The following is a 15,078-nucleotide window of genomic DNA, read 5'->3' as shown; positions in this document are numbered from 1 at the left end:
CTCTGCAAGATGCATGTGTACTCAGGCAGCCCACCCCATATCCCTTCACTGACAACCTTTCAGGGTATGGCCAGTGACACCCATATTACAACCCCTTTAAGAGGGGACCCTGAAATCACCGCCTGGGGGGGGGGGTAAGTCACCACTTCACGCCCCCCCCCCCCCATTTTAGGGAAGAAAAGAATAAAGGATTCCACCCAAGCCCTTAAACCACCAAAGTTGTGGCAAATGGCTAGGGGAAGACAAAACCTGCCAATGCAGGAAAAAAATTTCCCAGTTCTTCAATAGCAACCAGTCAAAAGACCGTAGCAGCACCCGCTAAACAGGAAGAAAAAAGGTTAAGAAAAATTTTTTTAAAGGGAAGCTTGGGTGGGTGAAACTCCTGAGCTGACTGCTTAGCTGCTGCTGACTCCAGCCCCTATTTATGCGACTGGCTCCAACTCCCAGCCATGTAAATTGACCTCCAAAGAATATCACTGAGAGGCAGGCCAGCCCATACAACCGGTAAGTTCCCTGGGGTCCGAAGCGCCATGCGTGATCCCGCAAAGGGCACCCACGGTGTAAAGTGTGAGTGCTCATTATCTTCAGTCAATGTTTCTCTCCCTGAAAGTGGGAGGGTTTTAAAAAGCAAAAGGCGAAAGGAAATCTCCGAAATTTTGAGTTGGAAAGGACCAGTCAGGCCCTAATATTGCCTGGCCTCTTCCTTGCTGTCCTCTTCCTTCCCACAGGGCAAATTATAGCCTTCCTACCCAAATCTCCCTCCCTCTCACCCAACCAACCTGTGAGTATCCTACCCAGTCATCTGTGCAACTTGCTACTCTTGCCTTGACTCCGGCTCTGGAAGAAGAGGGGCCTTTCTCTTTCCTCCTCTCCCAATCTCCCAACACTTACGGGACTCCCATAAGGCTTACTGCAGAAAGTTCGTGAAACAGTTTCAACAGTCTAAAGCATTAGATAAATGCTAAGATGGTGACAATGATCCCACTCGGATCAACTTATTTCATTTCCAGAGGACTCAGCTCTCATTAATCTTCTCGGGGACCATTTCATCGTATTTAGCACATGTGAAATTGCAGGCTATTTTCAACACCTGGAATAAAGGACATTGTTTGTAAATCACCTGCACAAAAGGCACAAATGACCTTTTCGCATGCTGCTGCTGCTGCTGCTCAAGTGCGCCTTTTGTATTTTCTGCAGGTTGCAACCCCAACACAAATCTGTTTGGGGGTGTGTGACTAATTTATGTTTGCCCAAGTTGCAGTCTTGGAAATGGTACATTCTGCTGCCGCCTGACGACATCCAGCAATCAGTGTCAATTACGCGTGGTTGCCATGGTGACTAGAGAGCCAACAGTTCTTAAATCTTCATTGGACCACGAGTTTTACAAATACAGTGCCATTACGAAGGGCTTGCTTACAATGGGCAGGAGTAAAATTGCTCCCAGGTCTTTCGCACAAAGTTTAAGAAACTGCTTTGTACAAATAATTCTATAAATAATGCCATTCATTTCTCGAATAAAAAGGATCACACTGTGTTGCCTCGAAGATAACTGATGGGTCGTCCGTCCCCCCAATCTTCCCAATGAATGAAATAAATACCAGTTAATTTTGTATTTTAGGGCATTGTAGCTAGGAAGGTATCAGACAGACAGACAGATATAAGAAGTCAGTTTTGAGAGTTTGGGCAGTGTGACTAAGAAAACGAATTCTGTATGGGGCTATGCAGATGCAAGTGTTAAGCAATACAGCGAGGATCAGGCTCAATTTGCAATCACTTATATGGGGGGAGTAACCTGAAGTGTAGGTGGCTTCAGGCATGACCCAAAACCACAATTCAGCTCAAAAAGGATTTATTGGAACATCAGGAACAAGAAGAACAAGAATGACAAACAGGGGCACTTGCCCATTATATATACCGTATTTTTAGCTCTATAAGACGCACCAGACCACAAGACGCACCTAGTTTTTGGAGGAGGAAAAAAATATTCTGAATCTCAGAAGCCAGAACAGCAAGAGGGATCGCTGCACAGTGAAAGCAGCAATCCCTCTTGCTGTTCTGGCTTCTGGGATAGCTGCGCAGCCTGCATTCGCTCCATAAGACGCACACACATTTCCCCTTACTTTTTGGGAGGGAAAAAGTGAGTCTTATAGAGCAAAACATACGGTACCTTAAGTCGGCCCAGGCAGATGGGATGATTAACAATAATCTTGGAATTGAGAAACACTTGAGAGAATAAAGTATTTATAATGTGACCTATTGCCATCAATAACATGGCATTCCTGTCTCCTTTTTTGTTTGTTTGTTGATAAGGGGCTTTTTCTTCTGTTCTTCTTACTGATCTGCTCATAAAACATGTGCTTCACAGTGGGTTGGTGTATAAAACATCATCTACATGCTAGGTATTCTTTTATTTGTCCTGAACTTACTGCCAAACTTCATTGGATGGTTTCCAAATTCTAGAGTTCTGAAAGAGAGACGTACACAGAGAATTATTTCTTCCTATTAGCGCTGCCATACTGTTCAAGGATGCACACTTAAAAGAAAATAGGCTTCGTTAGGATTCCCCTTGATTGCTTTCTTCCCTTGCCTGCAAGTTGTAGGCAAATATAATGGCAAGGGATACATCAAAACCCACTAAAAGGCTCCGTAGTGCAACCATTGTCAAACCACTTTAAGGATTTTCTAATACACGGCTCCTATTTTTCTCAATTGACATCATAGTGGGTGCAGCTAATGGAAAGAGACATGGGACATAATGGACCAACTAGCTCCTGGCTGGGAAGAAGCAAATGGATCATGAATCCAGCTCTGCTCACTAAAACAGGCCTAACGCTGAATAGGAGAGAGGATAATTCCCCGCCCCCCGCTCCTGCCAGCCACATTCCCTTCCAGACAGAAACCAAAAAACTGCCTCAAAGTGTTTTGCTTTCCTCATTATCCACCTCCCCACTCCATCATAAAAGCCAGCCAGGCAAGCTCAAGGCTGTTTGCTTTTAAATGAATCATAGCAGTACAATAAAGATGCAACACAGAGATTAAGTATAAATCAATGACATAAGCTGATGCTCATAGCCAAATGTCCCAAAGAGCAAAAAATAAATAAATGCTCACAGTCATGAAAGGTTCGCCCAATAAGGTGCTACAGAGGTGAGCTTTGAGTAGTATGGTGAGTCCTGTATCAGCCCTGCTGCTCCTACGGGACTTGTGGGGATTTGGTCTTGTGGGGATTTGGTCGTGTGATCCTGTCAGCAGTTCACAACATTTCCTGCCCAACATGGAGACATGGAGGAGGTTAAGGGGTGATATGATAGCCATGTTCAAATATATAAAAGGATGTCACATAGAGGAGGGAGAAAGGTTGTTTTCTGCTGCTCCAGAGAAGCGGACACGGAGCAATAGATCCAAACTACAAGAAAGAAGATTCCGCCTAAACATTAGGAAGAACTTCCTGACAGTAAGAGCTGTTCGACAGTGGAATTTGCTGCCAAGGAGTGTGGTGGAGTCTCCTTCTTTGGAGGTCTTTAAGCAGAGGCTTGACAACCATATGTCAGGAGTGCTCTGATGGTGTTTCCTGCTTGGCAGGGGGTTGGACTCGATGGCCCTTGTGGTCTCTTCCAACTCTATGATTCTATGATTCTATGACATGATAGCTGTTTAAGGAAGACCATGAGTTCTCATTAGGCTCAGCTAATTTGGACTCTGGGAAGGGATGTTGCAAAAAGACCTCTCTCAAAAACACACCAACCTATTCATGGGCAGAAGAATCAGGGTGTGTGAGCAGGGGGGACAATTTCTCTGAATTTTTCCAGGGGGTGGAGAATTCGTTTGTTGGTTGGTTTGCAGCATTTTTTAATAACATTTAATTTAATTTCCCAAAAATAGCAAAAATAAAACAGTAACAATATCAAACCAAAACAAAACAAATTGACTTCCCTCTAGTCCCTTCCTTGGTTCCATTGTTTATCAACATACTGCATGTCCGTTGTAAAGTTATAAACCATTGTTTTACTTATTATCCATTCAAAATTAAATTACAAGTAGTATTAAAACCCTGCCAATGTATTAACCTGAGTACATTGCAATAAACTCATTCCAATCTTCCTTAAATTTGTTATCGTCTCTTCTTCTTAGTTTCATTGTCAATTTTGCCATTTCAGCATATTCCATTAATTTAACTAGCCAATCTTCTTTAGTTGGGACACCTTCTTCTTTCCAATGTTGTGCTGATAATATTTGTGCGGCCGTAGTTGCATACATAAATAAGTTCTTTAGTGTTCTTGGTAAAGCCACACCAGTAGGAAAGGTAAAGCCACCTAGTAGGAAAGCTTTTGGGGTTTTTTTAACAAAAGTTGTTTTAAACATCTTCTTCATTTCATTATAAATAATTTCCCAATATTTCTTTACAATTTTACTATCTCACCACATATTAAAAAAGTCCCTTCTGTTGTTTTACATTTCCAAGACTTACTTTTATGCAATTTTGCTAATTTCACTGGAGTTAGATACCATCTATACATAATTTTCATATAATTTTCTTAATGCTGCAAACAAACAAAATTATATGTTTGCAGCATTTATACCCTGCCCTTTAACCAAAAGGGATTCCAAATGGCTTCCAAAAATCTTTTCTAAGACCGTTCCTCTCTTGAGGCTCATGGCAGGCGAGGAAAAAGGAATAGGCGGGAGAAGGAGGGGAAAGCAAACTCAAGATTATAGCTACAGGGTCAAATTAAACATCATGCTATGACAAATGTTCTGTCTGCACAAGCATTTCAGATTTCTAAATGAAATAAGCCCCCCAACCCACCACACCGCATACTGTTCTTGGGGTTCTTCTGACATCCCCAGCACCACCACCATGAGAGGCACAGCGTAAGGAGAGAGGGGGAACCCACTGCACAAGTGGAAGTCCGTACACAGGGCTCAAACCGACATGCTTGTGAGGGGAATCCTGCCCACAGTTCTTGAAGTCACAGCCAATGTCGATGACGGTTCTGCTTGCCTTCCCTTTGATTTGGCCTGTGTCATGTTTGGAAGGTATGCGGTCCTCCTGCCCACCGTTCAGAGTGGCTCATGGCCATAAGGCTGGCCCTAGCATGAGGTAGGGGCATGTGGCTGCCTCTGGTGGCAATATATTGATGGAGGGTAGGGAGAAATGAGATGGTTTTAGAAAACATCTGAAGGCAGCCCTGTTGAGGGAAGCTTTTAATGTTTAATAGGTTATTATAGTTTAACATTCTGTTGGAAGCCACTCAGATTGGCTGGGGAAACCCAGCCAGATGGGCGGGTTATAAATAAATTATTATTATTATTATTATTATTATTATTATTATTATTATTATTATATTGTACCATTTGGCCTCTTAGCCAGCCTGCCTTCAGGCATGGTGAAGGACACTAAGCGTGGCCAACTGCAAGAGTAGAGCCCTGCCTTTTGATAATACTAATTCTTGATGGTGGTGTAGATTTTGTCCCTTCCCCCTTACTGCCCTCCTTTTAAAATTGCCCAAGCTCTGAATGCAATGGTTATCCCTTTAAGACCTGAAAGACTTGCACATATATCAGCCCTCACAGTGAACTTGCCACATGCTGCCACAGAGCTTTATTAGCCTGCTTTTCGACAGCCTTAAGCCAGATATTCAGAAATAGAGTCCCTGCCTTGGCAAGTAATATGTAGCCATCTAGGTGGTATGCCCTGATTTACATTTGGCTTACTCCATATTTTCCACGAGTGCATAACTCTTTTCTAGGTTTCCCTGAGTAAGTAAATTTAACTCCTACTGAAAGCTCCAGTAACTGCTTTAAGCAGGATGGATTTAGCATTTGCAAATGTTACCTTTACAGCACTTTTTGCAGCCTCTGCATTCCTGAAATTTGCAAAAGGACAGTGATAATGGTTGCCGCAAAGATTTTCCAATAGCAGATTTTTACTAGTTTCTTCCTCTGAAACCGTCAGTAACAAATGATTCAGTAATAATAGATGCTTGCTCTCTCCGTACCCTCTTATGTTGATTTCTTGTATGGTACACGCAGCTTTGATTTCTTGGGTGCCTTTAAAGCACGTTTCTTGTAATTGTTTTCTCAGAACGACACCAGCAAGATTGTCAGATAAACCAGTGGCCTCGTCCTCCACCATTTCTTTAAGGCCAGAGGTGGGGCAGTGTTGTGAGGTGGGGTGGCTGCAGAGCTCTGGATAAATGTTAAATGGAAATAAATGTTCACATACCCTGGGCCACCTCACAGCAATAAGGTAAGCTGAAGTTCAACCCCATGCCCACTAAAATTATGAACAAAATAAAGTGCCCTGTAAATGATGCAGAAAAAACAAAAACATCTTTTGTGGGGAAGAAACCTTTAGAGAAATTAGATAAAAGGTTTTGGCACAGCACCGGCGCACATGGTAGACTGGCCATGTCAACAGTTCATTATAAGCCTAGATCACAGGCAAATTGTTTACTCAGACTAGAGTTTCACTAAATACACATTCAGTCCATGCAAATGGAACATTTCAGCACCAGTGGTGGGGGTAGGGATGGGGTGAAATTTCAATTCCGTTTGCCTAGCTAATTTGGACTTTCCAAAACAATAGGTGAACCAAAACGCTGTCATCCTTCATGATTTGCATTTCTCTGAATTTTGCAATACAGTTCTCCAGACAAGTAATGTGTGCAAAAATGCATAGACTGCAGTTGAGTGTCAGTAAAAATGCATATATTGGTGCAAATAACATACAAAAGTGCATTACTTTAGGGGAAATTGTTTTACCAAAAATGTTTATTTTAGGCAAAATTGCATAGAGGCAAAATTGTGGACTTTTCTCTAAAGGAAACTGATGTGGGAATGTGAAGAACTGGATTTAGGACTGGGAAAATAAAATAAAAGCTACATGCAACCAAAACTGACAGATTCATTCATCTCTAGATGTGTGCATGGAATCCATAACACATACTAAGGAGTACCAATTCTGATGGCTTTAAAAGGAATTTAGACAAACCCATGCAGAAAATGGGCTATCAATGACTACTAGTCTGTATTGCTTTCAGATATCTTTACGTTGCTGTACACTTCCCCTCTGCAAGAGGGCAGTACATAAATACTTACATATACGTGTGTGTGTGTGTGTGTGTGTGTGTATGGCAATATTCCTCTGGGAATCAGAACTGTGGAGACTTCTATTGCACTTTGGTCCTGCTTCTGGGCATCACCACTGGTGGAGGAAGAGGAGTGTGTGGGGAGCGGAACCGCCCCTGGCAGCGCAATCCCCAGGGTGCCATCGCGGTTTCCTCCGCCCGTGCTGGGCGCCATGCCCCTGCAGGCAGCGTGCCATGCCCCTGGGATGCACACCAGCCCCGCCCGCGCCTGCTCTCCACCCCTGGTGCCAGAGCATGAAGCTCTGCCACTGGGTATCACACAGAAATCTGGTTTGCAACTGTGAGAAGAAAGTGCTGGAATAAAATAGGCAGTAAGGCTGTTCTTATGTTCTTAATCCAGCCAAGTCCCGTGTTGGGACCTTCATTTTCCAAACCTGGAAAATGTATTTGTTTTAATATGGATTAAAACCATATAAAACTGAGTGCAGTTTTATCTACCATCTAGAGTTCTTCTCTACACTTATGGTCAATAGAAACCTGACTGTGTTTCTCACCAGTTATGATAGCTATTCCATAGTGTCTCTCTTTATTTTCTTGGGAATTAAATCTCCTCTTGGGAAGTGCAGTGGTCCACACGGAAAGTCAAGGCATACGGCTCTTCAGCTTGTCAGTGAGTACAAGACTAATTTCCTCTGAGTATGGAAAACCTTATCAGATGAAGGTAGATTCTCTGCTCACAAACCGAGGAGGTGGGGAAAACACCTGCTAGGTAAATTGGAGTCATATTATTAATACATAAATTTAAAATCCAAGCAGAGAGTTTCTCCTTGGGAAATTAACATTGCCATTTTACTTAAAGTGAAATGAATGGCATGAGGTTACTCTTCTGCATATCAGATGCATCGAACACAGGAAGGGGGTGGGAAAAAAAACTCGTTCCTCGTTCCACTGAATACAGAGAAAACCCTGAAGTCACCATTGGGTCAATTGAATCAGGGACGATCCGATCGTCAGAGATAAAAACAAAACAAAACCACATTAAACAAATGAGGGTCTTTTACAACCGGCTGTGTGATTTAAAATTCACCTTCTCCCAACTCAAGGTGAACCATGTGGTTAGGGCTTGATTAGACGAGTTGTCAGATTTATTAATAAAGCATTGGGTTTTTCAGGTACCATTCAGGACCAAAGGAAACTGGACTTTAACAGCAGTTGTGCAAAAACTGAAATAGCACTGCCCATTTAAACAGATGGTTGTTGGTTTATTTTGCTAATCGTGCTTAGCATTAATGGTGGCCAACAATTTGGTGTGATATCGTTTTCGTTTTTTACAAATAACAACAACTATTCCTATCTGGTAGAACCTCCATTCCTACCTGGTAGAACATATTGGGTGGAAGTCAGTGTCACACAAATATGAACATTTGCTCTGCACAAGCATTTCCCCTCACCAGGTGGAGCGATTCCTCCTTTCCTCCCCCTATGTGCTGTTCTGGAGGTTCTTCCAACCACTCTAAGCTAATTTCAGCTACTGCAGGGGAGAGGGGCAAAACCCCATTGAGCTCTGTTAGCTGCAGATAAGTAAGGACTGGCAGGTGGGACCATTTATGGTGACCAGCAAGCCAGAAGTGTTACTCTTCCTGTTCTAAATGCATCAAAGGCTCTGTTGATCTCAAGGTGTTAGAGCTTCAACACTCCTTTTATATGATTGGCTAGGGCCAGTTCTTACACTGTAGGCTTGCCAGGATTGCCATTTCCTCTTTCTAGATATAACCTGCATCATATACACTCCAACATACCGCAGAGGGAAATCAGGACACATGTCATTCATGACTGTGCTCTTGCAGCAGCCATTTGACTCATGCAAGAGCACGGTCCCCAAAAATGGGTGTCTTTGGGGGCCGTGCTCTCATGGGAGCCAAAAGAGAATCAGAAGCAGGGGTGGCTTCTGTAATTCCAGCATGTCCTGCTCAAAGGGAGGCAATAGATGGGCTTGTCATGTTGATATTTTAAGATGGGTGTGGGACCTATTTCAGCCTGAGGGCCTCATTCCCTTCTGGGCAAGGCCAGTGGGCCCAGAGGCAAACATGGGTAGAGCAAAGAATGTAAATGTTACCTTTGTGTAGCAGGTTAGCTTCTACATGCACCCCTCTGTATCCTCCATCCAGGCAAGCAAAGGGCATTATCAGAGTTGTGGGACACATTTCAGCCATACAAAAATCCTCCAGGATGGTATAAAGCAGGGGGAGTGAAGATACGACCTTGGAACATGGGGCGTGGCATGGGAAGATTTCCAAGGGCCCAGGGACCTTATCAATGGCCATTGCAAGGTGGTGGTGGTGAACGGGTGGGTCAGCGCAGTGCAGGCAAGTGACTACTAAGCAGCCAGCACTAAATTTGTGATAAATAAATACGGTAGAGGGAAAGACAGACAGACAGAGAATGTGTCCCACTCATACGTTGTTATTGGTAGGTGGCCAGTAAACCCTTCCCCCCAAGGGAATGAGGTCCTCAACTCCACAAAGGTACGGTTGGAGATGATCATAAAATTTATCAGTGGGGAAATTGGCTGGCCAAGGGCTTAGTTAGTTGTTTTCTTTGTCTAGCAACAACCACAACACTGAAGCTGTCTCCTCTCGTCCTACTTTCTTACAACGGCCATCCCAGCATAGAGGAGCATGATAAATCCTCATAGAAGGTGAGTGTTATTTTCAGTAACGATGAAATATGGTATTCCCACTTCCATCCCCAAACCAGCTAGATTCCTCATAAATATTATACTTCCATGCTCTTGCATTTCGTAACACTTGGTAATCTAGAGCACATTGCTGTGGAGATGCAACACCTCCCTCCCCAAAGCTCATATGTAAATGCATGGCACTGCTGAAATTTATGAAGGTGCTTTAGGCTGTCTTGAAGTATTTACTTGGAAGGAGACCAACAGAGATAAATTTAGTTGGTACTTTCTCTCAAAAATGGAGTTATTTATTAGCCAAATAAGCAAAACTTTGGCCAGAAGTGGACAAAGTACTTCAAATTTATTACTTATGCATGAAGTGTGAGTTAACTTATATTGGGAGGGGGGGGGTTTCCATAGAAGTTCCTGGTTTTTAACTTTTTAACTTGCTTTTTTTCATTGCGTTCTAATTGTTATGGTTAAGAATGGCTGTGCTGGTCCCGGGGGTAAGGTACCTTGGGTGTAGCAAAGTCCACACGAAGAGGGGCAAGGTCCGAGGCAGAGTGCCGGGCGGTGAACAGGAACGCTGGAACAGGAGGCTGTGCAGGGAACAGGAACACCGGATGGTCGGGAACAGGAGGCCGAGCAGGGAACAGGAGTACCGGATAGTCAGGAACAGGAGGCCGAGCAGGGATCAAGAACGCAGGAAGGTCCGAAGCCAACAACGACGTTGCTCCCGCAACCTGGGGCCGGGCTGACTGGGCTTTTATCCTCTTCTAAGGCCAGGGGCGGTCCCGGCCCCCAGGAGCCCCGCCTCCTCTGGCCTTAAGGCGAGCACTCCTCCTGGGGGCAACCAGTTCCCTTCGCCTCTCTGCTCTAAACCTCTGCAGATCAGGAGAGGCCGAAGGGTTACTGGGCCCTGGAGGAGGCTCACCTGTGGCCACTGAGTCGTCAAGCCTCTCTGGGGCCAGAAGGGCTTCACCTGGGGCCAGCTCCTGATGCACTGCCACAGGTGCAGGCTCTTCAGCATCTAGGCCTGGCCCCAGTTCAGCCGGCCCTGGAGGCGGGGACTCCTGTGCAGGCCGGGATTCCTCTGTTTCATCCTCCGAATCGGAATCCCAGGCCATCACACCATCCCCCCTCCCAGGCCCCCCCCTCAACCGAGGGTCCGGACCCGGCTTGCCGGGGTACGTCGCATGGAACTCTCGGAGGCAGGCAGGTGCGTGGACGTTGGCCGCTGGTTCCCAGGAACGGTCCTCCGGTCCGTACCCCTTCCAGTCAATGAGATACTGCAGCTTCCCCCTGCGGTATCGGGAGTCCAGGATGCGTTCCACCTCGTACTCAGGCTCTCCCCGAACCAACACTGGCTGCGGTCGGGGACGGTTCGGGTGGAACTCGTCGGGTGGGGCCACCGGACTCAAAAGGGACCTGTGGAAGACCGGGTGAACCTTCAGGGTTGCGGGTAACCGGAGACGAAATGCCACAGGAGAGACTTGGTCTACGATAGGGAACGGGCCGGTGAAGCGGGCGTCCAACTTCCGCGAAGGTCGAGAGGGGTGGAGGTGGCGAGTGGAGAGCCAAACCAGGTCACCGACGCGAAGTTCCGGCCCCACCTGGCGGTGGCGGTCGGCCTGGGCCTTGTACGCTTCCTTGGCCTGGTGCAGTTGCTCCACCAAAAGCTGTTGCTGGGACTGGAGCTCTTGAAGCCACTCCGTCACCGCCGGGACTGCGGATGTCGGCAGCACCTCTGGAAACAGCCGTGGATGATAACCATAACTGGCCTGGAACGGGGTCTGCTGGGTGGACGCATTCACCGCGTTATTGTAGGCGAACTCCGCCAATGCCAGGTGGTCGACCCAGTCATCCTGCTGGTAGCTGCAGTAACACCGGAGGTACTGCTCCAGCACCGCGTTCGCCCGTTCCGTCTGGCCATCGGTCTGTGGGTGGTAGGCTGACGAGAGGCAGACCTCCGTCCCGAGGGTCTGGTGTAGTGCTTGCCAGAACCGGGATGTGAACTGAACGCCCCGGTCGGACACCACGCGCTCAGGTAGGCCATGCAGGCGGAAGACATGCTGAAGGTACAGCTGAGCAGTTTCCTTGGCTGTGGGTACAGATGGACAGGGAGCGCAGTGCACCATCTTGGTGAAATGGTCGGAGAAAACCAGAAGGCAGGTACAGCCACGAGACGAGGGTAAGTCCACTACAAAGTCCAACGAAACCGTGTGCCAAGGGTGCGGTGGAACTGGCAATGGCTGAAGTAGGCCGGGGGGTCGCCCGGTAGGTCCCTTGGCGCGCCGGCAGACATCACAACCAGCGACGTAGCGAGCCACGTCAGCCTTCAGGCGGGGCCACCAAAACTCTCGACTGACCAGATGGGTGGTCCGATACCGTCCAAAGTGCCCCGCTGCTGGGGCATCATGGGCCATCCGGAGAACCTCCAGCCGTAGTGGCCCTGGCGGGATGTACAAACGACCGTGGTGCATCAGAAGGCCCTGATGCAGGACCAGCCCCGGATACTGTGGGCTGGACCCTTCAGCCAGCTCCCGGAGTCGTTCCTGGGCCCAAGCGTCGACCCGCTGCTGTTCCCGCACCCGAACCTGCAGTGGCTGCGCCTCCTGGGTGGCCAGGAATGCAGCCGGAGGTAGGATCGTGGTGGGTTCTGCTTTCTGTACCGTGTCTGCGTTGTCGTCAGGTTTCCGGGACAGGGCATCCGCCTTCTGATTCTGAGAGCTAGGGATGTAGCGGATCCGGAACTGGAACCGGGAAAAGAACAACGCCCACCGGATCTGTCTTTGGTTCAGCTTGCGGGTGGTCTGGAGGTACTCCAGGTTCCGGTGGTCGGTTCTCACCTCCACCGGATGTCGTGCCCCCTCAAGATGGTGGCGCCAGACCTCAAAGGCTACCTTGATGGCCAGTAGTTCCCGCTCCCACACAGTATAGTTACGCTCCGCTGGTAGGAGCTGGCGGGAATAGAAGGCACAGGGCAAGAGTGGCGCTTCAGGACCAATCTGTTGAGACAAGACGGCACCGAGAGCCGTACTGGAAGCGTCGGTCTCCACCACAAAGGGTCGAGAGGGGTCAGGATGTTGTAAGATTGGTGCCCTCTGGAAACAGGCCTTCAACCCCTGAAACGCCTCCTCTGCCTCCTTGTCCCAGGAAAACGGCGTCTTTGGGCGCAGTAGCCGGGTCAACGGGGTGGTGCGATGAGCATAATCAGCGATGAAGGTCCGGTAGTAATTGGCGAACCCCAGGAAACGCTGTAGGTCCTTGCGGTTCCGGGGTGCCGCCCATTCTTGAACCGCTGTCACCTTCCCCGGGTCCATTTGCACCCCATCTGGAGAGAGCCGGTGACCAAGGAAGTCCACAGTCCGCTGATGGAACTCGCACTTGCTGAGCTTTGCGTACAAACGGTGCTCACGCAAGCGCTGCAGCACGGTCCGGACATGTCCCTCATGGCGAGCCGGGTCACGGGAGTAAATCAGTATGTCATCCAAATACACCACCACGTACTTGTCTAACAGGTCCTGAAACACGTGGTTGATGTAGCGTTGAAACACAGCAGGCGCGTTGCACAAACCGAAAGGCATAACCAAATATTCGAACTGCCCGTACCGGGTCCCAAACGCTGTCTTCCACTCATCCCCGGCTCGGATCCGAATCAAGTTGTAGGCCCCCCGGAGGTCCAGCTTGGTGAACACCTGTGCCCCTTGCACCCGCTCCAGCAGCTCCGAGATAAGGGGCAAGGGGTACCGGTCTGGGACGGTAATTTTGTTCAGGGCTCGGTAATCATGGCAAGGGCGGAGTTCCCCACATTTCTTCTTAACAAAAAGCACCGGCGCCGCGGTGGGCGAGGTGGAAGGCCTAATGAACCCACGCTCCAGGTTCTTGCGCAAGAAGTCCTGCAAAGCCTCGCGCTCTGGCTCTGTTAGGGAATATAAGCGACTCACTGGTAAAGGCGCTCCGGGTTGGAGGTCTATGCCGCAGTCAAAAGGCCGATGCGGCGGCAGCTGGTCTGCCCCCCGTTCCTCGAACACGTCCTGGTAGTCCTGGTATACGGCTGGGAGCGTGGGTGCTGCCTCCTCTGAGGGCGCGGCCGCCAGCGTTCCGGATTGAGCATGGGAACATGGGTCTGGGAAGTGCACGGTCCGTTTGACCCAGTCAATCTGAACGTTGTGGGCCTCCAGCCAGTCCATCCCGAGCACCAGGGGGAAGCGGGGCATAGAGGCAATGTCCAAAGTTCGCAACTCCCGGTGCTGCTGGAGACACAGGACCAGAGGCTGGGTCTCCTGAGTAACGGCACCTGAACGCAGAAGTCGTCCGTCAATCGCTTCCACCTGGACCGGTACTGGCTTGTTCCGAAGTGGCACCTGATGATGGGCGGCAAAAGCAGCGTCCATATAGGAGCGGGTTGCCCCTGAATCTACCAAAGCATGGGTGAGGATCCAGGGCCCACCTGGAGGGTATAAACGTACCGAAACCATAAGATGTTGCAAGTCCATTGGTGCGGGCCCATTCTGTACGGTTTGGGACCCCCGGTAGCTAGGGCCATCAGCTACTGGGGTTGGCGGTTTCCCTGCGGCTGGCGTTTCTCAGGGCAGGACCGAGCGAAGTGTCCACTTCCGCCACAGTAAAGACAGAGATTTCCATCCCGACGCCGCGCCTTCTCTGCGGGGGAAAGGCGTGGCCGCACTGCCCCGAGCTGCATAGGCTCCTCCGTTAAATCAGTTGTGACCGTGGGGCTGCCGGAAAAAGCTGGTGCCGTGAACTGGAAGTGTCGGCGACCCCGGGCCTGACGACGATCCTCCAACCGGTCGCCTATTTGTAGACTCCGTTGAATGAGAGTGTCCAGCGTGGTGGGGCGTTCCATTGTGGCCAACTGGTCCAGTACCTCGTCCGAAAGCCCTTCGAGATACTGGTCCCGCAGTGCCGAGTCATTCCAGGTCAAGTCCTGTGCCAACAGCCGGAACTCCGTGGTATATGTGGCCACCGTGGACTTGCCCTGTTTCAAATGCCGAATCGCCCGGTTGGCTTGACTCTCTTTCTGGGGGTTGCCGAACGCGGCCTCCAAACGATTGCAAAACCCCGTATAGTCTGCCAGCAAGGGGGAGTCTTGCCTGAGTAGCGGCAACGCCCACTTGGCCGCCTGGTCCTTTAACAAGCTAATCAAAAAGTGCACCTTGGTACGGTCGTCAGGAAAGTTCCGGGCTCGCCCCTGAATATACAGTTTGGCCTGGGCCAGGAACATGGGAAAGCTGGCCGGGGCTCCATCAAATTTCTCAGGCAAAGCCACTGGGTACTTGCCCGGAGCCG

The 15,078-nt window shown here is 48.7% G+C and overlaps 1 long non-coding RNA gene across 1 annotated transcript; it reads left to right on the top strand.

Annotated features, from left to right (window-relative positions):
* Nucleotides 1-6,095: 6,095 nt before the first annotated feature.
* Nucleotides 6,096-9,957, top strand: LOC310660267. Its single transcript, XR_014503331.1, has 3 exons — nt 6,096-6,250; nt 7,718-7,761; nt 9,698-9,957. It is a non-coding gene; the product is annotated as an uncharacterized lncRNA (long non-coding RNA).
* The last annotated feature ends 5,121 nt before the right edge of the window (nt 9,958-15,078 follow it).

The sequence above is a fragment of the Podarcis tiliguerta genome (genome assembly GCF_965153285.1).
Source record: "Podarcis tiliguerta genome assembly, chromosome: 11".
Classification (NCBI taxonomy): Eukaryota; Metazoa; Chordata; class Lepidosauria; order Squamata; family Lacertidae; genus Podarcis; species Podarcis tiliguerta.
Note: the sequence above shows the minus strand (reverse complement) of the source record. Positions and strands in the feature narration are given on the sequence as shown.